This window comes from Culex quinquefasciatus, chromosome 2 (assembly GCF_015732765.1).
Source record: "Culex quinquefasciatus strain JHB chromosome 2, VPISU_Cqui_1.0_pri_paternal, whole genome shotgun sequence".
Lineage (NCBI taxonomy): Eukaryota > Metazoa > Arthropoda > Insecta > Diptera > Culicidae > Culex > Culex quinquefasciatus.
The window spans coordinates 192,164,561-192,190,252 of NC_051862.1; the positions used below are offsets into that span (position 1 = coordinate 192,164,561).

At 35.4% G+C, this 25,692-nt stretch overlaps 1 protein-coding gene and 2 non-coding genes across 3 annotated transcripts in view; 1 reads left to right on the top strand and 2 right to left on the bottom strand.

Moving 5' to 3' along the window:
* Positions 1 to 11,485, bottom strand: part of LOC6031866 (protein expanded) — an 85,258-nt gene extending 73,773 nt beyond the window's left edge. The window contains exon 1 of the mRNA XM_038258260.1: positions 10,452 to 11,485. The gene's annotated coding sequence lies outside the window, so the exon portion shown is untranslated. The remainder of the gene's footprint in view (positions 1 to 10,451) is intronic.
* A 6,653-nt stretch (positions 11,486 to 18,138) lies between these two features.
* Positions 18,139 to 18,334, top strand: LOC119768195. The gene has a single exon (XR_005278006.1). It is a non-coding gene; the product is annotated as a U2 spliceosomal RNA (small nuclear RNA).
* A 2,175-nt stretch (positions 18,335 to 20,509) lies between these two features.
* LOC119768198 lies at positions 20,510 to 20,719 on the bottom strand. Its single transcript, XR_005278010.1, has one exon. It is a non-coding gene; the product is annotated as a small nucleolar RNA U3 (small nucleolar RNA).
* Between the last annotated feature and the right edge of the window lie 4,973 nt (positions 20,720 to 25,692).

The following is a 25,692-nucleotide window of genomic DNA, read 5'->3' on the forward strand; positions in this document are numbered from 1 at the left end:
GGATTTATTCAGAAATAAAAATCATAAAACCGTATTAAAACATAATTTTTACAAGAATTATTAGATTATTACATAATTTTGTGTACAAATATCACCCGTCTGATCGGATTAGCTTGAATTAAGCTGATAAAACCGATTTTTTTAGCAAGTTTGAGATTGATAAGGGTATTACCAGATTTTTATGAAAAAATATCATATTTCCTCAACCAAACATTAACCAGTTACATGGATACAAAACATGTTTTATACTCGAAATTGTACTAAAAATAACTGTGGCAATCTTCAGGAGAAACACTTTTCATGAGTATGAAACGATTTTTTTCATTTTTATTTTGTATGAAATGATCAAGGAATCAGCACTGTCAAAGAAGTCTTATCTTATCTTTTTTATACGTTTTACAAATACTTTAATTTTTGTTCGGAATTGAAGCTTCTGTTTGATTTTTTCTGTTAAATAATATTTTATATTTGTTCAAATTGAAAAAAAATGTATGTGATAGTGTTTTCCACATTCAAAGTAAAAACACACGAATTTTATTCCTAAATTTAAATGCATTTTCAACAGTAAATTTTTTTTTTCGTTGTTTCATATTCATGAGAATATGACTTCTGAAGCTTGCAACAGTAATTTGTAGTACATTTTCGATTAAATCATCTTTTGGATCCATGTTCCCGGTTCATGTTTGCTTAAAAAATTATCATATTTATTCATAAAAATCCAATAATAAACTTAATAATCTCAAATCTGCAAAAAACGATTGTATCAGCTCAATCAGAGCAGACACGTGATATTTGTACACAAAAATTATGTAATTATCTTTTGATTCTTGTAAAACATATTTTTAATACGGTCATAAAATTTTCATTTCTGAATATATCTCATATATTCAAAAACTCGGTTAAACTTAATTTTTAAAATGTTTAGCGATTTACAATCATCTACAAAGTTGTTTCTTGGGGAGCGTTCTTTTATTACGTAACGCGAAAAATCGGACTTTTAGACACCCTCCCCCCCTCGTAACAAAATTTCCATACAAATTTAAAAATTTTGTATGGAGCGTAACACGGCCTCCGACCCCCCCCCCCCCTCTCCCCCTACTGCGTTACGTAATAACAGAACACTCCCTTGCCTTATTTTGCACATTTTGATGAGTAAATGACACATAAAAAATATCATTTGACAAGTTTCCAGAATAGTTATTATAAAGTTTACAATAAATAATAAAGGAAATTAAAACAAAAAACTTAAAAAATAGATATTTCAGAAATTTCCCGATGAAACATTTCGCTCTTAGAAGCATTGGAATGCTGAGAAATTTTCTTTTAAGACACATTTGACAGTAGCCTTGACTATTTTTTCTTAAAAAGGGTTTGTCCTAGAAAATACGCCGTGCCGGACCCTGTCCGATTTCAATGAAACTTTGTAGACATGTTATCCTACGCTTATATAAGCCATTTTTTTGTATATGGGGCCAGTTTCACTCGATAATAATATTTTAGAAGGGCGTAAGTATTTTATTTTTTTGTATTTCGTAATTTAAATATTTCTGTATCTCGAAGCCGTTGCATCGCATCAAAAAGTGATTGAAGAAAAACATTGTAGAAAATTTGATGGACTTTCCGAAAAAAAAATACACTGAAAGAAAAAACACGCCACTTTTATGAGATTTTTTGATTTTTAAGTTTAAAAGTCAAATTTGAAAGTGAGCTCACGATTTTTTTTCGTTCAAAATTTTTGTGAAAATAGCTTAAGATGTTACAAAAATATTCACAAAAAATGCAGGATGGAGCAACTCACCTAAAAAAATACAAAAATCATTTACTGAAACTGTTTTTTTTTAAAGGGCTCTAAACGTCAAAGTTTTCAAAAACCGAATTCGGGAATCGATTCTCCAGACAATTTTACATAAAAGTCTACATATAGACCACTGTCCTAAGTCCAATACTTGTGAAGTTACAGTGGTTTTAAAAATAAAAATGTTCAAAAAAGTGGTTCTTTGCTGGTTTTTGGCAATTTCTATAAGACAGACTTGATTTTTCAGTCTCGTAAATATTTTTATTGAAAAGCTTGTCCAATTTCTCATAAGATTGCCTTTGACCACTTTTCGAATAGAACTCGTTTTTTATGACTTAAGCTAATTACTACCCAGGTTACTACCATCCACTGAACTACACTGAAAAAAATATTCTGTTTTCAGTTGTGAGTATTGCAATTAGCTTTTTTTCATCTACGCAAAAATTATAGAAACCATAATAATTGATAAAGGAATAAAGCACATTAGGTTGGATACAAATATTTATTCAATTCAAGTCAGTTTTACAAAAATTGTCCTGTAATTTTTGAGTTTTTTAAGGCACTAAACATGCAACGTTGCCATATTGCTTTTTTGAGTAGCCTTTTGCAAAAAAAAATCTTTGATATAATCAAAATTTGATTTTTCAATCCCAAAAGCCGAATCAACTACCAAAATCAGCTGGGCAACCCTCTGTTGAACTGTTTTCGCTGAACGATTAACGCACGAACCAGTCCCAATCCTCAAGCCGGAATCTCGCAACGGATTCGGAGGCCCCCAGACAGCACTTCACCAGCGGCTCAGACAGTTTGGTCGGAATCGATAATTGTTATGGTTGCAGCTATTTCTCCGTGGTGCCTTGCTTCCTCTCCTCTGATTCAATTGTGCGATTTTTCCCTCTCACTCCAAAGTGGAAGCACGTGTTTGGTGCTTATTAAATCCAATCAACCATTTTTCGAGTCAGAGCTTTGCTCGATAGGAGCGGAAAAAATGGGCTAATCGTCTCGTAGAGCTTCTCCGGGCGAGTCTCGCGCGGAGGTTGCCCAACAACTTGAACGGAAAGGGTAGAAGGGACCCCCCGCCAAAATTGAGCTATGCGCGCGGACGATTACGCGATAAAGTGGGGAAATAATAAACCATTTTTCGAGCTGACCACGCTGAATCCGCTGGAATGTTCCATGCGTGCTGTGCTGTGCGGCCAGCTGGTCGAGATCGCACTGGTTCAGACACGCTGGAATTGTTTGGTTGGTTCAACTGTCTCGCGAGTTGCTGCGAAAGCAAACCTCCCCCCCCTCGCTTCTTCCTTTAGCCCCCTTGAACCCGGCAAAAGCAAAACAAACCATCATTTGTTTATATTCATTGCTCAAGCCAGACGCGAACCGCAGAGAAAGAAACGCTAATTTGATAATGAAAGCAATTTTTCGAACTTTATTCGACTGCAAAGTGGAACAAATTTGGCCGTGAACAGATTTTGATTTTTTTTTCATTTTCATGTTTGATGAATCACCCCAAAAAGAAGAAAAAATCAAATCAAACGGAAAATTCCGTTCCAAGCGCGCGATGATCATCTCCCAGGTCACGGGTTCGATTCCCGGCGTGAACCAGTTTTTAGTGGAACAGTAGAGCTAATTACGCGCACACACCACACCGCTAGAACTCCGAGCTGACATGAATGGCGGAGAGGGTTCCACTGCTTCCGCTGCGAACTTTGTGTGACGTTGATCAATGCATCGCGCAGAATGGTCGTTGATTATGCCACCATCACGGGCGTGTGTGTGTGAGTGGTTGAGCGTTTGTTATGGCACGGGTAATTATGCAACACCATTTCCCTGGGCTGGTTCGACCACGTTGGCCGTTTGGCCTCTGATCTGTTGAATGCGTAAGTCTAGCTAAACTGGTTTCCTTGATGGTAGTAGGCAGCTATTGTTAAGATGCTCTTTACTGGATTTTCATGAAAAAATATTGCAATTATCACAGATTGCCTCTTTTTGACGAGCTTAATAATTCGTCTAATAAAGTGCAAATCAAAATTTGGTAAATCACAGGCATTAGACAACTATTTTACAAAATCCGTGGTGTTAAATGTTTACATGATGGATCAGATATTATTGTTCACATCAAGTTCAGTATAAATTTTTGAAATAAAAATGTCTTGATAAAACCATGGTCAAATCGGTACAGCACAATTTGTCAACGTAAAAACGGCAATTTGATTACTTTTCTCTACAAAATATTCCGCCTATAGAATATTTATTAATTTGTAAGATGTTGTTAGTAATTAATTAATTTAAAAAAAATCTCAGAAAATAGAAAATATGCATAAAACTTAATTCTATATCAATGTTCCTGAAATTCTTTAAAAAAAGTGATCACTTACACAGTAACAAAATCATGGTAATATTACATCTGAGAAGGGCTACATCTTTTATGGCAGAAAACATGTTTAATTTTAGCTCTGAAAATGTGTAATTTTACCACTTTTCAGGTATTATGTCACTTATTCAGTATAAGTTGAGGTAAAATTACATCATAAAAAAGGTAATATTCAACCATCAACATTTACAATATTAAGTGTCTTTTTTGTCGAAGGTGATGTGGATGCCATTGGATTTTCTGCGGTGTGCTTGCTTGTCGATTACTGTATTCCAAAGTTTTGCTTTTGGACTTTTTCAATTCTAAATTTCTCAAATTACCTTTGTGAAATGTTCCCATCTTTCGAATCGAAATTTTTCAGATAATAGTTTGGAAAAGGGCAATTGTATACTTTATTAGGACATTTTACCTGAAATTAAACAAAAATGGCTGTAGCTTATATAAAGAGCAATTTTATAAAAAAAATAACACCTAGTTTTTATTTGCAAAATGAAATAATTTTTTTATGGTGTATTTTCAATATTTTATATTAATTTTTAATGTATTCAAAAAACATACCTCTGTGGAATTAATGTTGTCTAAATGTATATGATAGGATTTCAATTTATTTTATAGATATTGTTCTACTGGTAAGACTTTTCACACGATAAATATTTTTAAAACGTGTACTTGGCTGGGTAATACAATGTAATATTAATACAAAATTATCTGAATTTTAGGAATAGTAAATAAAAATGTCCATGTCCATTAAAATTGTTTTTTTTTGTAAAAGTGAAAATTTTTGTTGCCACCTAAACCAATTTTGTGGAATGATCAAAAAATTTGCAAATGAAACATACCTAAAACCAATTGAAGTTGTTTTTAGTCTAAAACTATCAAATTATCCTAAGAATTCGATAATGCAGATTCAAATTCATTTTCATTGAGAAAAATTTGACACTTTGAGAGTATGATTTAAATAATGTTTATACAATAAGGCCGTTGCAAATATTTTTTGAAGTGTATGTCTCTCGACTTTGATCAAAGTCGGAGGGGGGCCACGGTATCAACATTTGAATGAAAAAAGTGTAAAATGCATCATACACCTGTTCAGTTGTTTTGCAATCATTACTTTAAAAACAATTAGAATTATTGAGATTTCAGTAAATTTAACTGATTTCAGTAAAAAGACTTTGGTGTGGTACTTCTTTAGGTCTTTTGAACTCTTCTCTACCACGCCACACCATTTTGGTTTGTATTTAACGGTGCACACCAACCAGAGCTTTTGTACTAAAAGAAGAATGGGCAAATTTGTATGGGAGCTGGTCCAAGGATGTACACGAAAGGGAACAACTTTTTTCGAAAGATCTCGCCGAGACATGAAAAAAAGTCTTCTGGACCAACTCTCTAAACCCCGGGGTTCAAAAGTTACAAGTTGTTAAAGTTTGAGCATTTTGGGTTGAAATGTACAAAAAATCGTATTTTTGCTATTTCTAAAATCTTTGATAAAATCTCTGTTTCATTATGGATTTCGATTTTCTTGACTTCATTCGACGCGTATCAGCAAAAACTATGAGTTCTGATATGTCTTAGCATGATTGAAACATGATTTCTCTTGTTTTTATCCGTTTGAACCGTTTGTGCAAGAGGCATCCCATAGAAACAAGTCGAAACTTCAAGGTTTTGAAACCGGATCCGACCCAAACTGCTTCAGTGAGTATGGAAGGCTTCAGTGCAATGGTGTAACAACTTATTGGGATGGACTGAGTCATCCTTGAACTCCTTGGAGTTAAGACCGGTGATTCTACCGCCGTAACAAGCAAGATGTCGGCGGTTTTTGACCACGGATCATACCCGCATGGCTTCAGACAGTATGGTAGACTGCTTTGTTAATGTGTTGGGATGTCTTTGGTCATCCTAGGACTCCCTGGAGTTTAGATGTTTGGGTCACTGTAACAAGAAAAAGGTCGATGATTTTTAACCGCGCATCATAACCGCAAAGATTCAGTGAGTATGGCAGACTGTATTGCTGTTATGTTGGGATGTTCTGGACCATTCCAGGGAGTCCTTGTAACAGCCGTAGACCTACAGATCATAACTCCAGGGAGTCCTTGGATGACCCAGGACATCCTAACACATTAGCAAAGTAGTCTACCACACTCACTGAAGCTATGCGGGTATGTTCCGTTGTCAAAACCGGTCGACAATTTGCTTGTTACGGTAGTAGACCCACAGATCTTAACTCCAGGGAGTTCTCGGATGACTCAGACCATCCCAATAAATTGTTACAACATTGCACTGAAGCCTTCCATACTCACTGAAGCAGTTTGGGTCGGATCCGGTTTCAAAACCTTGAAGTTTCGACTTTTTTCTATGGGATGCCTCTTGCACAAACGGTTCAAACGGATAAAAACAAGAGAAATCATGTTTCAATCATGCTAAGACATATCAGAACTCATAGTTTTTGCTGATACGTGTCGAATGAAGTCAAGAAAATCGAAATCCATAAAGAAACTGAAATTTTATGAATGATTTTAGAAATAGCAAAAATACGATTTTTTGTACATTTTAACCCAAAATGCTCAAACTTCAACAACTTGTAACTTTTGAACCCCGGGGTTTAGAGAGTTGGTCCAGAAGATTTTTTTTCATGTCTCGGCGAGATCTTTCGAAAAAAGTTGGTCCCGTTCGTGTACATCCTTGGACCAAAATTGCCCATTCTCCTTTTTGTTACAAATATTTTAGTACATTCAAAACTACGGAACTATCGATATAATTTTTTATTCATCCCCTAAAGTACTGTCTACAAAGCGATTCACAACCAAATTTGCCTAATTTTACAATCAGGTTGTTGCAGGATTGGGTCAGTACATTTGACAATTTTGAAATAAGAAGACAACAACTTCCTTGGTTGCTGTGCACTCGTAAGTCGAATTTTTCATTTCGCAAAAAAAAATCTTCAACCTATCAATGTCACCCCGGCTATCAATGTCATACCGGTTTACGGTCCTTCGAATACAGAATCATGGTATAATCGAAACTTCAGATCATCGAGGCTTCGGAAAATCGATTCTGGACTGTATATTAATAATGTTACAACACGGAAAAAAGTCAATTATCGAAATCGTGAAATGTGTTCATGAATTTATTCAATTGTGTTTTGATTAGAATTTAACTGTTCTGCTCCAGGATGTTACATTTGCAATTCAGAGATTTGGAGAATCTTTCAACTGAGATCAATTCATAAGCCTTTGCAGGGAGGATACATATTTCTACGTTTAGATTTTGCTAACTGGGTGTTCTTTTAGGGAAAATAATTTTTGAGAAAAAACCCTAGATCTATGTTTGGCTTAAAGACTAATATCACAGTTGTTGGCGGAGGAGTGCTTCGATGAGCGGATTCGTTGACATCCCACACGAAGTCCTGAAGGTTCTCGTTGCCCTTTCGATGCTTGCGTCGACGGTGCCGACGCCGGCCAGCTTGTGTAGATCTTAGGTCGGGTACCACGGGTCCAGGTTGTGCAGCTTATTCTGCTTCACTTGGAGTCGCTTACGGTGCGATTTGGCGCATTTGCCCCAGACCGCAGCAGCGTAGGTCAGCATTGGACGGATGATGCACTTGACCACCAGCGACTTGTTCTTGATGTTCAGCTTCGACCGCCGATTCAGCAGGGAGTGTGTTCATGAATTTAAGGAAGAAATATATTCACGTTTATAGTACAAATGCACCACACTCATGAATAAATTTCTTCGTGGTTGAGCACAATTCACGATGACGGGAATTGATTTTTTCTGTGAAAACACGATTGATTTCTCAAGCCCGTTACAGTTCATCAAATGCATTCCTCCCTTAAAACTAAGCCTGATATCAATCCCCTTGAGAACTCCCCCAAAACAACCCAGTTCCCATGTCAAACCGCCAACCGAATGCGGGCCCCATCAAGAGTGGAAAGAAAGTTCAGAGCTCCCCAAAAATGACCAAGCTCCAGCCAAGCCAGGGACAATTGTCTCTCTGCCTCGGAGGAAAGCTCACGACTCACACACACACACGCTCGAGAAACTAAATATCTCTTTCGGATTTCGTTGGCAGCGCGCGCGAACGTCGCGAGTTCGAGCCCACTAAAAAGCAAGCATGAGGAGGGAAAAAAATAAAACACCGTCAATAAAACGAAGCAGAAGCAGAAATAGTTGACGACGCGACGATGCTCGAGAGAGGTGACTTCCCTGGGCGGCTGGTCGCCGTCGTGGTCAACAGCAGCTCGCCACCAAGACCACGACGACGTCGAGGGGGCTCTCACGTTGGTATGCGGCCAAAGACCGTGCGCGAGCCGTTCAAATGCGCGGCTGTGGCGGTGACCACTTTTGGGTCACCCGCTCGTTGGAATGCCGTATTATGAAACTATCAGCGACACGAAATTCCTGAGCCGCTCTCTGCCCGCGACCACTTCTTGCAACCCTGCCGCGGAGTCAAGCGCAGCGGTTTGCTGGTTTGGCGATTCGCTCCGTCACGTTTCCCCGCGTGTGATTCAAGCTGGTGAGAGTAAGAGCGAGTGAGAGAGAGGGAGCCAGTTGGGGAGCTTCACTTATACTTTGGAGCGGGAAACCTAATATGGTACCAACACTAAAGTGCAGAACTTGATGATCGAGACAGTGCTGCTAGTTTATAGTTGAAAATATCAACTTCGTAAATCAAATCACTATTTACGTGAACAGGATTTACTGTTGTTCATGTGACATGTGTTATATTATTGTATCAGGCTAATTTTAATTTCAAGAAAACCAAGATATAGGGTCCAGTAACGAAGTGTAAAAAATCAGAATATGAAAATTGAACTTTACAGCTGCGATGGCTCATCTTCGATAGTCGAAAAAGTTTTGAATTGCAAAGTCTTTCTTTTGACTCATGGCGATTTCAAAAACACCCAAAAGGCAAAAAATCAAAATTGTTTTTTATTTGACCTTTTAAAAAAATCTAGAATTTATTCATTAGGTCACGTTTTTGTCGTCTATAAAAGTGCTTCAAAGTTGCACAAAAAAGAAATGTGGCTCACACAAAATCGGAATAAGTTGCCTCGACCCCTTTTCGGTTTTGCTGAAACTATGCTCAGGGATCAATTCCTGATCACGAATCAGAGGATCATTTTTTGATATCTCGTGACTTTGGTACGGTACAACCAATGTAATATTTCAGGATTTTTACTAAGACTTATTTTTCAGTGATTTGTACAGAGCGGATTCATCAATTAAAATGGAACTGAATTAGAATAAGCAAATCCGAATTCGCTACCTGGAACGACTGACGGCTACTGCACGAAATCTCGTGCTCGAAAAACTACGAACAAAGGGGTCGAAATTTAAACGTTAGTTCGAAAACCCACCTTTGAGGTTTGAGTGCTTATTAATTCGCAGGCTTTCTTATTAGCAAAATTTGAATTAACGAATTGAAACCGTGAAGAGGTAAATATCTGGTATCAAAAGAAATTTTGTATAAAATTGGACACCAGATTTGATGGCGTACACAACATTCTGAAAAAAATGTTTTTTTTATACTCATTTTATGAGAAATGTTATGTACTTTTCGAATCTGCAATAACTTATTTTAAAATTATGTGTTTCGTTATTTTGGATGGTTATTTTTTAAGTGTATCAGTGTTCTAAAAAGTTGTTGATCAAACAAACAGTAAAAGTTTGCTGTATAAACATAAGGAGAGTTTGCATGTATTCAGAATTTTACGAACAAAGTTTTTTCACATTTTTTTTTCATTTTACCTAAACTGAATCGTGTATATTTGAAAAACAAATTGCAAAACTCAGCAAATTTTGTACAAAAATAACTACATAAATTTTATCTAGTGCATCAGGATATTAAGGCATATTATTACGAATTCTACGCCAACGTTAGGTGCCCGATGGAAATACATGCTGTAACCCTAATTCAAAATGTTGAGCAAACCAAACCTAAATTGTATTGAACATATTCATGTTTTGGCAACCCTGCCTCCATTCCTCCCCGAAAGGGTTACGATTGACTCTAAAATTGTTGTTTTCTCGAGCAACCACACATCACATCTCTCGGCCGAGAGAGTTCACGACTTTCAAATGCTATGCCCAAACCTAAACTCGCAAGACCAGCAGTGGCAGCAGACCCTCACACCTAGTTTACGGACGGTTCAAAAATTGAAATCTGACCTCCTATCAGCGTGCGTTGGGGTTGCTGCATTCGTTGAATTTCTTGTGGTCAACGTGAGACAACACACAGGGTGGCTCGGAAAAAAACAAACTGAGACGATTCTCGTCAACACTTACCATCGATGCTGGCCTAATGATGTTTTTGGGTTGGTGAAAGATACCGAAGCTCGGTTGGGGTTGTCGAGATTAATCCAAAGTTTGTTGACGATGTGTTGATGGTGATGAGTGATCTTAAATCGCTTTGCTACACTGATCAGGGATCATTTGAACGCGATGGCTTTGATTCTTTCACAATTTCCTGGTTCCAAGTTACATTTTTGCTTCTTCAAACATTCATTCGATTTACGGTCACTTCAAACTTTATTTATTGTAATGCACGATAAATTTCTTGATCTTTTTTTTTTATTTTCTGCTGTTTGCTCCAGCACACACACATACACTCTCTTGGGGCCGCGATCACATAAAATTTATGATTCGAAAACAAATATGCAAATTTTTCCTTGCTGCCTCAAAAACCATAAATATTTATATCTGTGTATATTGTTATATATTTCACACTTATCGATGAGATTGGAGAGGTTCGATTTGGAATGTTTGGAAATTTTACCGAAGCATGAATGTATTTGGAACTTTCAAGCTGATTTTACTGAAAACTGTTGTGTTTTTCCTTGTTGCACTTTAATGCAATGAAAACAAAAAATGCTTCGCTAGTCAAAATACTGCAACGTGATTGAAGTAAACTGCACATACAAACACACACACTGCCGGATAAGTGCACTAAATCGGCTTAAAGATTGACAGCTATGCCCTCCTAATGCTTCTCAACCCGGTTCCCGCTTCTTTGATGTAAATTTTTTTCTGCGTAGTTATCACGCGTCAGCTTCCCCAAGTTTGCGAGTGGGGCTATTTTCCAGAATCTCCCGTAAAATTACATCCCCAACTCGTTGCGATTAACAGTAGTAGCAGCACACACCGTCACACCGATCGCATCGCATACCACCGCAAAGCCGAGGGGTCGCTCGATGGGTCAAAATTTCGCGCGCTCCCGCTCTCGCTCTCTGTCAATCTCTCTCAAGACGAGGGGTCCAACACGCACACACACGAGCTGTTGTGATGTTGTTTGGTTGGAGTGGTACAAAAATCGCTTGCAGCTTAAGCGAGTTTCTCCTGTGAACTAAACTGGCGCTGGGAAGAAAATATTTTTTAAAGCACACACAACGACGAGCAGCATGTGACTGGCAAACACGTTTTCTCTAACCAATACCAGAAAAAAACGGGGGGATCGGTTTGTTGGTGGATGTGAGCCCGGTGGTAGCAAAACATACCATTTCGAATAGCAGTGTTTGTGAGACTGGATTGGGTTGCCACGTGTTTTTGAGCTGTGATCACTCGGGGACTTGCGGGAAACATCGGGAGAATCATATACAACAAATGGCAAATGCAACAAGTCACGGGAAGGGGATACATTGTGAAGCTAATTTAAATAATTAGATTTCCTAAGAAAAAATATGCATTCTTTCAGAGATTGTAAATAACTTAACAGTGATAATTAGTAATCAGATGTTTCAAATTTTTACATATTACTACTGTTTTTCAATCAAACAAATGGAAACAAGAAGGAAACAATGTAGTATCATGCGTCTCCTTTGAAGAGCATAATGTGTTCATGGAGACGCATAGTAGATTATCTGTTTGCGTACACGGATAGAAATCCTGTTAGCAAATCCGGTAACTCTCTGTTGTTGAATTTGACAACATAGAAATCTGGAGTTTTTTTTAAAGGTCCATTAAACCAATTTTCTAGTTTTTGCTCTTTGGATGCTTTCGGTACTTAACCCTTCACCCAAAAAGCAAAAACTGAAAATTTGTTTTATTTGACCTTTTTAAAAAAAAAAACTTCTGAAATGTTATCAAAATCTTCAACTGTTTTTTGCCTTCCTCACCACACTGAGGCAAGGCTATAAAATCACTCGAAAAATGAACTTCTTAAATACACCTCTCAGATATACCTTCACGTATACCTATCGACTCAGAATCAAATTCTGAACAAATGTCTGTGAGGATGTGTGTAGACATGTTTTTTTTCCACACGATTATCTCAGAACTGACTGAACCAATTTTGGCCGGATCCGCTCTACTCTGTTTGTTTTGGGGTCCCCTAACACCCAATTAAATTTTATTCTGTTTAGTGAAGTACTTTTAAAGTTATACCATGAAAAAGTTTTTCGGTAGCTACAAAAAAGGGTGATTTTTGCATAACCTCAAAGGCCGGGTCTTTTGCCTACGCGCGAGAGTCGCGCAGCATTCGTATCGCCCGGTTGCCACATTGCCACAGTGTCTGCGTCTCTTCTGGAAAAAGACTGTTTCAATTATGTTGCTGAATACATCATTTTGTCTCGACAAAGATTTATTTTTATACTGAAATATACAACTCATAAAACATTGTTTACTAAGACTAAGGGGACAGCATGCAATTCCATCGTGCACCTAATGTTGGCATATTAGCACTTTTAAATTCAATTACAGCCCCCCCTTTTTCCTTTATTTGGAAGAGTTGGTAAAAAAAGAATTGAAAATTGCTGTTCTGGTAAAAACAATAATTATTAAAATCTTAAATTAATTTGTAAATACAACCTAAAATACAACATGATTGTGAGGAAGGCCCCAACCACCTTAAGGTGGATTAAGCAACGTTTTTTTTTATTTTGAACAACAATGTTATCAATTTTGAATACATTTGCAGTGAAATCGAGAAAATTGTTAACGATTTTGAACCATTTCAATGTTGTCGAATGCATGCATTTTGAAGCATTCAAATCTAGAATTTCCAATTCTTCGGGGTTTCCAAATTTCTGGGAAACGGCAAATTTGTTACTAATAATTTACTCTGGTTCTGATTAATATTTTTTCATAAATATTGATAGGATAGCAAATCAACTGTTCGCAAAAAATCGAGCAACTTTCTAAACCAAAAACCATCACCATAAAATTGCTTTAAAATTTGTTTCTGTGACCAGTTTGAGAGAGTATGATTAAGATTAACATTGACGCATAGAGTTTTCAATGACTAGTATTTTCTACTTGCGTATGAATAAATAGATGAGCAATTAATTTACCTTACAAATCTAACTTCTCTTGCTTTATTACCTGACACAACTCACAACAATTTACATCATTACACAATCAGGCTTAGTTTGTTTTGATACGTAATCCTTTTATGCCTTTTGGTAGATCTAGTGCTTCAGAACATTTTTACTTCAAACTGTAATTTTTTGAATACTATTAAATAAATTGAACTAATTCTTCATGCACAACCACATTTTGAGATATTTGAAGGTACCAGTTCAACTTTAGTTTATTTTGTTCTTGTTGAACAAAAACGTTAAAATACCTCATTTTTGCAATTCCGTTGCGAAACTAATTACTTTTTCTGTCATTCTTGCATGACGAAAAGGCCTACTTTTCTCTACAAAAATTAAAGTTACATTTCAGCTTCGAAATGGGTGCTGAAAAGTTGAACTTGGTGTTTTTCGGAATTGCAAAAAATGTTGTAGGGAACTTATTGCAAAATTTAATTTTTTCAGCACTCGTCGTATTCATTTGATTTGGTAAACCTCATAAGATATATCTTTTTGCAACATGTAGCATAAACTACTATTTGTGATATTTTATTTTCATACCAAATGATTTGTTCAGAATGTTAAGTGAATTGAATGAAATCAAATAAAGATCCTTCATTTATTACATTATTTTGTACATTTTCAAAAATAACTGGTATCAAAACGTAAAGAAAATGTATACTTCCGCTTGAGTTTCGGGAATCCTTGAGAAATTCACAAACTTCTCAGGAAAAGGGGATTTTGTTTGTTCGTTGAATTCTTAAAAATATTTTAGTTTGAAAGTGTGAATGAATTTCCTACAAATTGCTTTATTGCTGAGACATTGTAGAAAAAAGGCCTATTTGGCTTGTTGTGGAATCTTAAAGTATATTAAGTTTCCCTAAAAATTACATATCATACAACATTTTATACATAGTTTAGCAATGAAATTTTTTTCAATAGAAGTTTATACGACAAGTTGCTAAAAGAAGATTTTTTCAGCACGAGTCGTACATTTTATCCAACGAGGTTCACCGAATTGGTTAAAAACGGCGAGTGCTGAAAAAATCAAGTTTTGCAACGAGTTCCATACAAAATTTTAAAAAACACCCATTGAGTAAAATTATAAGTCAAATGTTCATGTATTTTGTCAATAAATCGTTTGAATCAAAAAATGTTGATACAGAAAAGTAGGCTTTTCCGTCGTTTCACGATGGAATTGCAAAAAATATATTATTTCTGTCAGGAATAATTAGAGGCCAGATCTCAGATATTTTGATGAATACGTTGTTCAGATCTAGCATGCGTATTTGAAAGACCTTTCCAAGATTGATGATCTGACAACCCTATCAATAGTTATAAGCACTTTTAAATAATGAGTGATAAAGCTTAACGTCTTGAACTTGAACTTAAAGGGGAATGATGTGAGGAAGGCACCATCCACCTTATGGTGGATTAAGTAACGTTGTGATTTTCAACGATTCTCGAAAAAACTATTTTTTTTAAATCATACATTCGGTACGGCTAAACAAAATCAGAAGATAGATGATAAGTAGGACATTTAGTTACAAATAGTGTACTGATCAAATAAAAACATTATTTGCAGTTTCAGGACCAGGAGCTCATCGCAGAAAATATTCTTTTTTTATTTTTTTTTCGTTTTGCGTTAAATTTCTCAAAATTGCGAATATAATGGGATTTTTGTGTCTAAAGAGTTCATGACCGTATTAATTTTTGACTCCGCTTCGTTTAGGTATTCATACCTTGCCAGAAAGGAGAAAAATAATTTTCAGACATTGCGTTTTGAGACCGTCACATGTGCTTTCAGTAAATTAATTAATGACTGCGTGAAACAAATTCTTCAACCATCAAGACGTATCAATCACTCTGCAAAAGTGTATAATTTTTGTCGAAATTTTCGTCAACCGTGTGCATATTTTGATGTAAACCACTTATTTGCATATTTTTCGATTTTCCCTCGTTTTTTTCTGCTGTTGTCTCCAACTCACTTGAGACTTTCGAGAACCTGAGAAGGCAGTTTAGTTGAGTATGTACGAAAATCATAAAGTAAAAAAAACGGGAGGTCTCCATCCAGCATCCAGCGCGGGTAGTATTTATCTTCACACTCGCCAACACCCGGGTCCCTTGCCAGCCCCGGTTCCGTGGCCGTGGCCACGTCGTTACGCGTCGACGCTTGCGGGCCTGCTTCTTCGCTTGCAAAAGATCGCATTGATAAACGCGTACGGTAGCAGCCGGAAACCGACAATTATTAGTTGTTTAATTTAATAAGGAAATGTTTAATTACGGCCTGAACTTTCCTTTCAGCTGACGTTCGAGCGCGTTGAGGCCGCTGTGCCACGGCTATAGGGAGGATGGTGGTGCGTATATTTTGAGACTCTGTCACTCGGTGACGATGTCTCGACTGGGGTGGAGAAACATGCCCAAATGGTAATCATAACATCACAGTGGCCTGTATCAGTATGCGACGCTGAATGTGTGATTTTGGTGGATGATGTGTCGTTTTTAGGCGATGTTATGCAATAGATTGTCTGAGAAAAAAAAAACACTTTATTTTCAAATGGATATGTTTGGATAAGTTTATCGAAGAGAAAATAAAATTCGAAATTGATTCATAATTCATGGACCTCAGCTTCATAATCAGATACCAAAATTACAAAGTATCACACAAATTGAAGAAGGGTCTCGCCATTTTTCCCGATTTCGTGTGAGTTGGCAGAGAATGTCCTTATCATTTTAAATGTATAATTCAATCCCTTGTGTAATACTATACCCGAAATTCCGAGTCGAGAGAATCGTTCGCTCAAAATTTATTGAGTGCTCAGCGCCAAAATCGAGAGTATAATGCTACCAACTCACACCACCATAAAAAATGAGTTCATTCGTTAATTGATACAATAAATCTCCAACAAGTGTCATACATCGACATCTGACCACTCCTTAGTCACCAAACTGTGGTGGCCGAGGCAGTTAAGTCATTGGGTTAGTATGTCAAAGGTCTCTGTTTCGATTCCCGAAGTCGACATTCATTTTGACGGATGAACTTTTTTTTTTGCGTATGAACCTCAAGGGAATAATTCATTCGCCCATCTCGAGCAGTTCAGTTCTCTGTGTCCGTAAATGGTACCACTATTCTCTCGTCTCGAGGCCATTATTCTCTCGGACTAGAACGGCCCAGTTTTGGGTGTACAATTTAATATTGACTGTTTTTATGATTTAAAAAAAAAAACGATTACCATGCCCAGTAGTCCTATCGCCGATGCCGATATGTTGTGGTCAAACGGCCCCGGTTTTGGAAGCTCCAAAACCGTTGAAGTCACGTACGCACGAGGCATCTCGATTTCGGGCGCTCGATAAGGGCAGCTTCCTTTACGCAACCACCAAATAGGGGCCACGGCAGGGCACATCGCGATCGCTCGGAGTTGACCCGGCCACTGCTTGCCCAAGTTGGCAACATCCCCCCCCCCCCGCACGCAACCCAACCCTTCCCCTCTCTGCCTGGGATGTTGTGTAAAATTTCTCTGCCCTCGTCGTCGTCGTCCAAATAGCCTCCTTTTTCGTATATTTTAATATCAGGTGTCGATTTAAGAAAGATAATGAAAAAGCATCATGCTAGTATCCTCGCGCGAACGCTGCTTCTCGCTCGAACCAGTTTTGGGGTCCAGGGTGGGGGTCCCAGTTAGGGGGATGGGGTGTTGGTGGGACAAGCTGCGCGAGTGAGATGTAGAGATCGGCCAGGCGAGATGGCAGGCCTTAAAAAATGTATGCAGATATTATGTCCGCGTGCAAAGTTTCAACATTTTTCTCCGGTTTCGGCCCCGGTCAGCGGTTGGGGATGTTCAATAATAAGTTCAAGCTAATATTGATTTATTTGTCTTCGTCTTTAACAGACTGTTTTCTATTAACAAATTATTATCTTAAAACTATCTTTAGTCATTACATAGTGTCATAAAATGTTGTTGTAGAAAAATAACATTTAGACTGATAATTTTGAGGCAAAATATTTGTTCATACCACATATCAGAAGTCAAAAAATGTTGTTCAATACAGTTGTCAAAATCGTGGAACAAATGTTTCTTACAAATTTTTGCAATGGAATAAGCGATGTGGGACGATAGTTGATCCATCGTAAAATTTTGCCTTGTCAATTTGATTTTATGCACTTTAAAATGTAAAAGTAATCATAAATGGTTTTTCTTACCGTTGTACATGAAAATTAAAATTCAATAAACAAGCTTCTTATTAGACATAAAACAAATTATGAAGAATTCTAAAAGTTATCCAAACAAAGAACATTTGTATGTATCGAAGCATTCATGTTAGAAAATAAAATGCAAAATAATTAAAATTAGCTAATTAGAATTTTTAGAAATGTTACTGCTACAGTTCATGATTATGTGAAACTATACTGGATCATAAGACCATTCAAGATGATTGAACAATAATAATGTTCACAAAATTGAACAGAAAAAAAACAGTAAAAATCTTCCCTAATCAGGGTTAAGGTTAATATATTTTTCTTTTCAGAAACGATCTTCTGATGTTAAGAATAAAACAAAATAAGATAACAATTTGTTCTACCCGTTAGTCCAATTAGATCAACTTCTTTAGCAGCATCAACTATTTTGAAATCGCTACCCGATCAGGGTTTTGACGATCCACTTCGAGGTCTAAAACCCCTTACAGTTATCGCTTCTCGGCCTAAAGGCTAAGATCAAAGTGTAGTATCTGTTCTTATCAGCTTAACATCTGATAGCTTTTCCATAGGAAGACAACAAATGTTAAACTGATTTTTGTATCCAGGCGGTTCGTCCTAGGGGCTTGCTCCACGACCGCCACGGGTTGGCCCGGTATTGCAGTACCGCCGGGATCGGCCCACTTTATTCACTAATCAAAAAATGGTTTGATTACACAACTCGACATTTTTTTTAAGTTGATGTCAGTAAGCGCTTAAGTTTCTACACGGTAAAGTCGATTTGGGCTCCGTGAACAAGCTCCAATCGATTGAATTAAGTTTTATCTAAGCCACTGCCAATAAATAAAATTGTAAATTTGGGTATAAATGGTTTGGAATAATAATTAGCAACCATGCGCACCCACGTTCGTCTATGGGGGTAGCAAAAATAAGGGGGGCGCATGGTTGCTTATGATGATTGCATAGCATTTATACCCAAATTTACAGTTCTATTTATTGGCAGGGAACTCATTAAAAATCAATTCTGTTGATTGGAACGTGTTCTGATGCAGCGTTGCCACAACGTAGGGGAGAGTGGGGAGACTTGATCCCCGGGGACACTTGATCCCAAGCCTGTATCTCATCAGCATGTGGGTAAAATAATTAGCTTTGTTCTAGAAAGTTGTGCGAAATTAACTAAAACTCATTATAGAAAACAAACAAAAAAATTAAAAAATGTTTAGATTGAGTTACACACATTTTTCTAAAACGAGCTGCAAAAAACTTCCAAGAGATTTTTTTTTCTTTTTCTGATATGCATAGAAAACACTAAAAAAATATTAAAAAAATTATTTTTTGTGTATGAATTGTTTGATAAACTTATCAATTTCAAAACCCTTACGCATTTGATGTTAAATTTATCGTCATACTATTTTTACAATCAATTGTTTAAAAAAGTGCGTTCAGGGAGACTTGATCCCTGCATTTTTGCAGTCACTGGAATCAGCCTCAAGATTAATTAATTGGGCTGGGATTTCATACTTAGTTTCCTTTAGTATAGTTGTACATAACTTACTGCAGTTTGAGCCTTTTTTCAAAAGTTTTGTAAACAAAAATTTCCAGCTTTTGTAAACATGCTTAATTTTGATCTAAAAAATAATATTTTAAGTTTTTAAATATTTTATATACTAAACTTGTTAAATTTTGAACACAAACGTACAGGTTTAATGTGAAATTGCTGTAACTTATAGGAAATTAAAAGTTTGGATGAAAAAGAAACATTTTGCTTAAGATTTCTTCAAAATGTTGAAAGGGGGATCAAGTTACCCCTAACATTTTTAAAATGCCGGTTTAAAATATTTTTTTAAAACGCTTGGCATGATTCGAAGAGTTCATCTGATGAAATACCCTTATTAGCCAAACATAGATGAATGTTTAAGCTTTCAATTTATGCAAAAAGTTTTTAGTTTTGTGAGTAATTGACAGAGTTATGTGCGATACAAAAAAAGGGGATCAAGTCTCCCCACTCTCCCCTACAGATATTTGAGTACATAAAAAAGCTCAAACGAGTTTAACACTTCAACTTAACATTATTTTAGCAATCTGAACAAGTCAAAACTTAAAGAAACTGATACTCTTTTTACTACAAAAATCAAACCTTTGATTAATTGCTGAAATCATATGAAAACAATTTTATTGAGCTTGAATATGTACTCATATATCTGTACGTGTGGCAACGCGGGTTCAGAGAGCCCTAATCACCATATTTTGACGTCGAGTTGTTGTAATGTTATGAATCATTCTCAAATAGAACCTTTTTATGTAAACTATCTTCCACGAATTGCCAAATAAACCGAAGGTACTGCATAGTTTGCTTAAATTCTCGTTTTTATAATTATTAATTTCTTGATTGTCAACTTCTTCAGCAGGAATCGGTCAAATGTTTGATTGTATTTGTAAAAAAATCTCAATCTATGTTTTAAAATGGTAAGAAAAAGCCAAAAAAGTTTAATTTAGGCCTAATGAATATATTATTTCAAAATTTAAATGCGTCTGTACTTTTTTGTACTAACAGGGTAGCTACATCCTAGGATTTCCAACAAGCATAGCCAAATAAAGCACAGAGAGCATCGTTTAAAGACAATATCAAAACGTTTGCGTCTAGTATAACGATAGCGTTTAGTGAATTAGAGAATTAAAGAATTTTATATTAAAAATGAAAAAGAGAACTTTACATAAAAAAAGAAATGAGAATTTATTATTAACATTCCTTATCGTCTTCAAAGTTTACAAATGAATAAAAAGTTAATCAAACAGTAATAGGTTACTAAACTATTTCAATGACCTTCTAATATTAAAATTATTTAATTGTTATTAAATAGACAACCACTCAGACCGCGGCCCGCCATCGCAAGAGAGCACGATCATCAGCGGCTCGGGGCTTCGCCGTAAACGGGCGAAGCACAAACCGAGCCAATTTTCACGCTCCAGACGGGCCACTATGTCTCATCATCGTGGGTGGGAAATCTTTTCCTTTCGGAAAAAACTTGTGGTGAAAACTTGCCTACAGAAATGATCCTGTGAAGCACAGTCTTGCCTGATCGTTCGAATTCGGCCAGCTCTACTCGTACGGCGGCTCGTTTGCTCTAGCGATGGGTTGGTTCTTATTGGAGGGTCGTTCATAAATGATGCAGATATCAATCTGTTTGTTTTGAAACGTTGTTAATTACTAAACATGATTTTTTGAACATTTTTCTGTCGTAATATAATATCTATTTTTGGCAACAGCATTCATGAATGACCCATTCAATATACACTTTGTGCCTCAACAGTGCTGATCTATATATATTTATAGAAGTGCGGTTACTGAGCGTGTATTGTGAAGCAAGCGAAACTGTTTGGTGTGTCATCATGCCGCGCGCTGATACGGGCACAACGAAAAGGAACCGAATTTATAGAGTTATCTACGTGCGCATGTATTGTGTGTACGTACACGAAAAAGATTGAGGTTAAATTTTGTACCCTCCAGCAAAACAAATGGCGTGCTAGTGTGCGTGAGACCGGGCTTAGATAACTCTATTAGCTGCCTGTCTGTGTGTCTGTCCACTTCCATTTCTAATATGATTGTGTGTAGAAGATGCATGGTGGAATTAAAAGAGTGTGTAGTTTTTGAAATAAATATTATTTACAGTTCTGTTGATTACGCTCAAACAACGATTTGCAATAGATTTGCTTGAATTTTAATGGAGACGCTCGTTTGAAATAATTTTAAAGGAATGATTTACTCAATTAACATTCCTTTAATATAGAAAAAATCAATGCAGCAAAAATGTAAGCTTGGTTTTTTCTAAGACTGTGTAGTTTTTGTTGTCCGTATCATCAAAGCAGCTGTGAATCGGTAGTAAATTATAAAAAAAAAAAAACATTTTTAACACAAGGAATTACTTTGATTTAAAATGTTATTTCATCTCACAAACATTTTAAAGAAAAAACATACATATATAATTATCCAAATTTTCGATTATCCGAAGTTCGATTATCCAAACAATTTTTTTACATTTTTTTATTTTCTCAATTTAAACATCAAATGCGATTTCTGCGACCCCATTTGCCCATAAAATTTAAAAATGTATTTTTTCAATTTGTTATCACCGCCAATTTGGCCACCATCTTGGAATTAAAAATTCTGAATCAATTAAGAGTTGTTTAGGAATCATACTTTAGCGCATTAATAAAAAATAAGACAACAAAACTTTTTTTTGTGATTCGATAATCTGAATTGAAATTTTGGCAAGGCCTTCGGATAATCGAGTCTGGACTGTACAATAAAAAAACATGGGTGCGGGACATTTCGCCGAATGTCGTTTCGCCGACGGTCATTTCGCCGAAGGTCATTTCGCCAAATGTCGTTTCGCCACATGGGATGTTTCGCCGAATGGGACGTTTCGCCGAATTGACAAATAGTCGTATAATAAATATATAAAATGGACACAAATTGTATTAACATATATATTTTGAAAAAGTATAATGTTCCTAAAAGGTGATTTTTCAATCTCAAAAAATAATATTTTTTTTGTTTCTTAGTTTGTTCTTTTTATAAGTTTGTGCATTATTGTATGCATAAACAATCGCTTATAAAAATAATCTAGTTGAAAAAAAAATCTGTTTTTGCATTCTTTCAAACATAAGCAGTTATTGAATTTGAGCATACAATTTCTGTGAGTTTTTGCTTTAATTTCTGTTAGTTTTTTGCATTCTTGTTTTAATATATCATTTGAATTATTTCTGTGAGTTCTTGCGTTCTGTTAACCATGCGCAGTTCTTTTAATTTTCTGCTTATAATTTTGATAAATTTCTGTTAGTTTTTGCATTCTTTGCTTTTTAAGCATATTATTTGTATATTTTTTGTAAGTTTTTGTATTCTTTCCAACATGAGCAGTTATTTTGATTTTCAGCATAACTTTTTGAAAAAAAATGCCGGTAGTTTTTGAATTCCTTGTTTACTGAGCATATTTTTAAAATTATTTTGAGTGTTTTTGCATTCTTTCAAACATGAACAGTTCTTTTATTTTCTGCTTATAATTTTGAATATTTCTGTTTGTTTTTGCATTTTTTGTTTTTAAAGCAAATTATTTTTATAATTTTTGTGAGTTTTTGCGTTTTTTCAAACATGATCAGTTCTGTTGAATTGGTTGCTTATAATTTAGATTATTTCTGTTTGTTTTTGCATTCTTTGTTTTTCAAGCATAATAGCATAATTTTTGGGAGTTTTTGCATTCTTTCAAACATGAGAAGTTCTTTTGGTTTTCAGCACAACATTTTTCAAAATTGTTGTCAGTTTTTTCATTCTATATTTTTGGCATACTTTTCAAACATTTCGGTGAGTTTATGCATTATTAGTTTTATAAGCATATTATTTCTATAATTTTTGGGAGGTTTTGCATTCTTTCAAACATGAGCAGTTCTTTTGATTTTTAGCACAACATTTTGAAAAATTTCTATAAGTTTTTGCATTCTTTGTTTTTAAGCAAATTAATTGTATAATTTTTATGAGTTTTTGCATTCTTTCAAACATGAGTAGTTATTTTGATTTTTAGCATAACATTTAGAAAAATTTCTGTTAGTTTTTGCATTCTTAATTTTTTCAAACAAATTATTTGTATTATTTCTGTGAGTTTATGCATTCTTTGAAACATGAGACGTTCTTTACTTTTTTAAATTATTATATTATTATCTTGCCATTCCTTCTCAAGTTTGCATGAGTGAATTACAAGATGGCACTGCAGCAAACAAATAGCATAAATTATACAAAAAAGTTATTTTTTATTGAATTCGGCGAAACGTCCATTCGGCGAAATGACTTTCGGCGAAATGTACCATTCGGCGAAACGACATTCGGCAAAATGACCGTCAAAAAAACAATAACGATTATTACCTCGCCCAACTGCCAACATTATACATGCAGCTTGGCAAAATTTCTATCTGAATCTCAATAAAGATATAATTTTGTTTCTTTTATTATTTGTAATAGGCTTTAAATATGTTTTTGTAGAATTGAAGTTAAAAATTGGACCCAATATTTTTTTATGAATTCATGCAGTTTGAAATCTAAGCTGAATTTTGCATGAGATTAATGTAACTTGGAAGGATATTTTGTTAATATATATAAAAGAAGTACGAATCTTTATGAATTTCATAGTCCTCCTTAACATTTACTCCTCTTTGATTTAATTGAAATGAGTGATTTTCGATATTTTCTTCAATTCACTAAGAATAAACCTTAAAAAAGAAGTGGAATTTCAAAGTTCTCGAAAATTTTAATCTTATTAAATGACTGTGAGTGTGGAGAATGGATACCTGAGAAATTATATGCTGAGGATTGGAATTCTGGGGAGTGAGATAAAACCACATCTTGACATCTGAGCAGTTCTCTACGGAATCGGTCTTTTTATCTTTAATTTTAATTTTTGTATTTTTAAATCCGGCTGAAACTTTTTTGGTGCCTTCGGCATGCCCAAAGAAGCCATTTTGCATCATTAGTTCGTTCATATAATTTTCCATACAAATTTGGCAGCTGTTAATACAAAAATGATATGTGAAAATTCAAAAATCTGTATCTTTTGAAGAATTTTTTTGATCGATTTGGTGTCTTCGCCAAAGTTGTAGGTATGGATATGGACTACACTGAAAAAAATGATACACGTTAAAAAAATTGGTGATTTTTAATTTCACTTTTTGTCACTAAAACTTGATTTGCAAAAAAACACTGTTTTTATTTTTTCCATTTTTTGATATGTTTTAGAGGACATCAAAGGCCAACTTTTCAAAAAAAATCCAGAATGGGCAAAAAATCTTTGACCGAGTTATGAATTTTTGAATCAATACAGATTTTTTTCAAAAAATCGAGATATTGGTCGCATAAATTTTTCAACTTCATTTTTTGATGTAAAATCGAATTTGCAATCAAAAAGTACTGAAGTGAATTTTTGATAAAGTGCACCTTTTTCAAGTGAAAGCCATTTTTAGGTAACTTTTATGATAATAGTCGCAGTTTTTAATTTTTTAAAGAAAGTGCCCATGTTTGTTTGTTTGTGTTATTGGTTTGTTACTGCAATAACAACATAATAACAGTTTAAGTTATTCTTCGAACAAATCTTTGTTATTGATTTTTGTTATGTTAACAACTAATCCGATCATCCCAATAACATATTTCGATCTGCTCACAATATCAAAAACTGACCTTCCCAAGTTATTTCCGTCTGCTCGGGTATACACAGAAGGAATCATGAAGGAATAACAAGATTTGTTATTTTGTGCGGAGAGGTGGAGCAGCATAATAACAAAAAATGTTATTGAACTGGTATGCCTCCATAACAAAAAAAGTTATTGTTTTGGTTTATTTGCCATCTGCAAATAAACCTGCAGTTGCCATAACTCCTCTGTACTAGTCAGGGCTGCAGAGTCGGGTACCTCCAAGCGACTTTGAATCCATAGTTTGAAGACAACTCCGACTCTGGATGCAGGATATGACGTCAACGACGACTTCAGCTCTCCAAAAATACCCGACTTCACAGATTCCGACTCCAAGTAAAAGTTGCTGAAAATTTGCTGAATCCGATGCAGTCTCCGAGGTCTCACTCCAGCTCGAACTTCAACGTCAGCTCCGACTTCCTGGCTCTGTGAAAATAATAACAGTTTTTGTTATTTACACTTCAAAAATTCTCAATAAATAAATCAATTCCGTTAGGGAAAATAACAAAATTAAAAAAAAATGAACTCTCAAAAGTTAATTTTATCGTATTAATTTTAGCTTGAAACCCCATTTCATGGTGAAATAAATGACCCCGATGAAATTGGTCAAAGTTATTTCATAGTTCAAGCCAATTTTAGTAAAATCCCTTAGGGGGTATATCAAATAATTAAAAAAATCATTTTTCAAAATTTCAACTTTTTAGAATAATTCTAGCTTAAGGACCCCATTTCATGGCCAAAATAATGACCTCGACGAAATTGGTCAAAATTATCCCATAGTTCTAGCAAATTTTAGCAAATTCCCTTAGGGGGTATA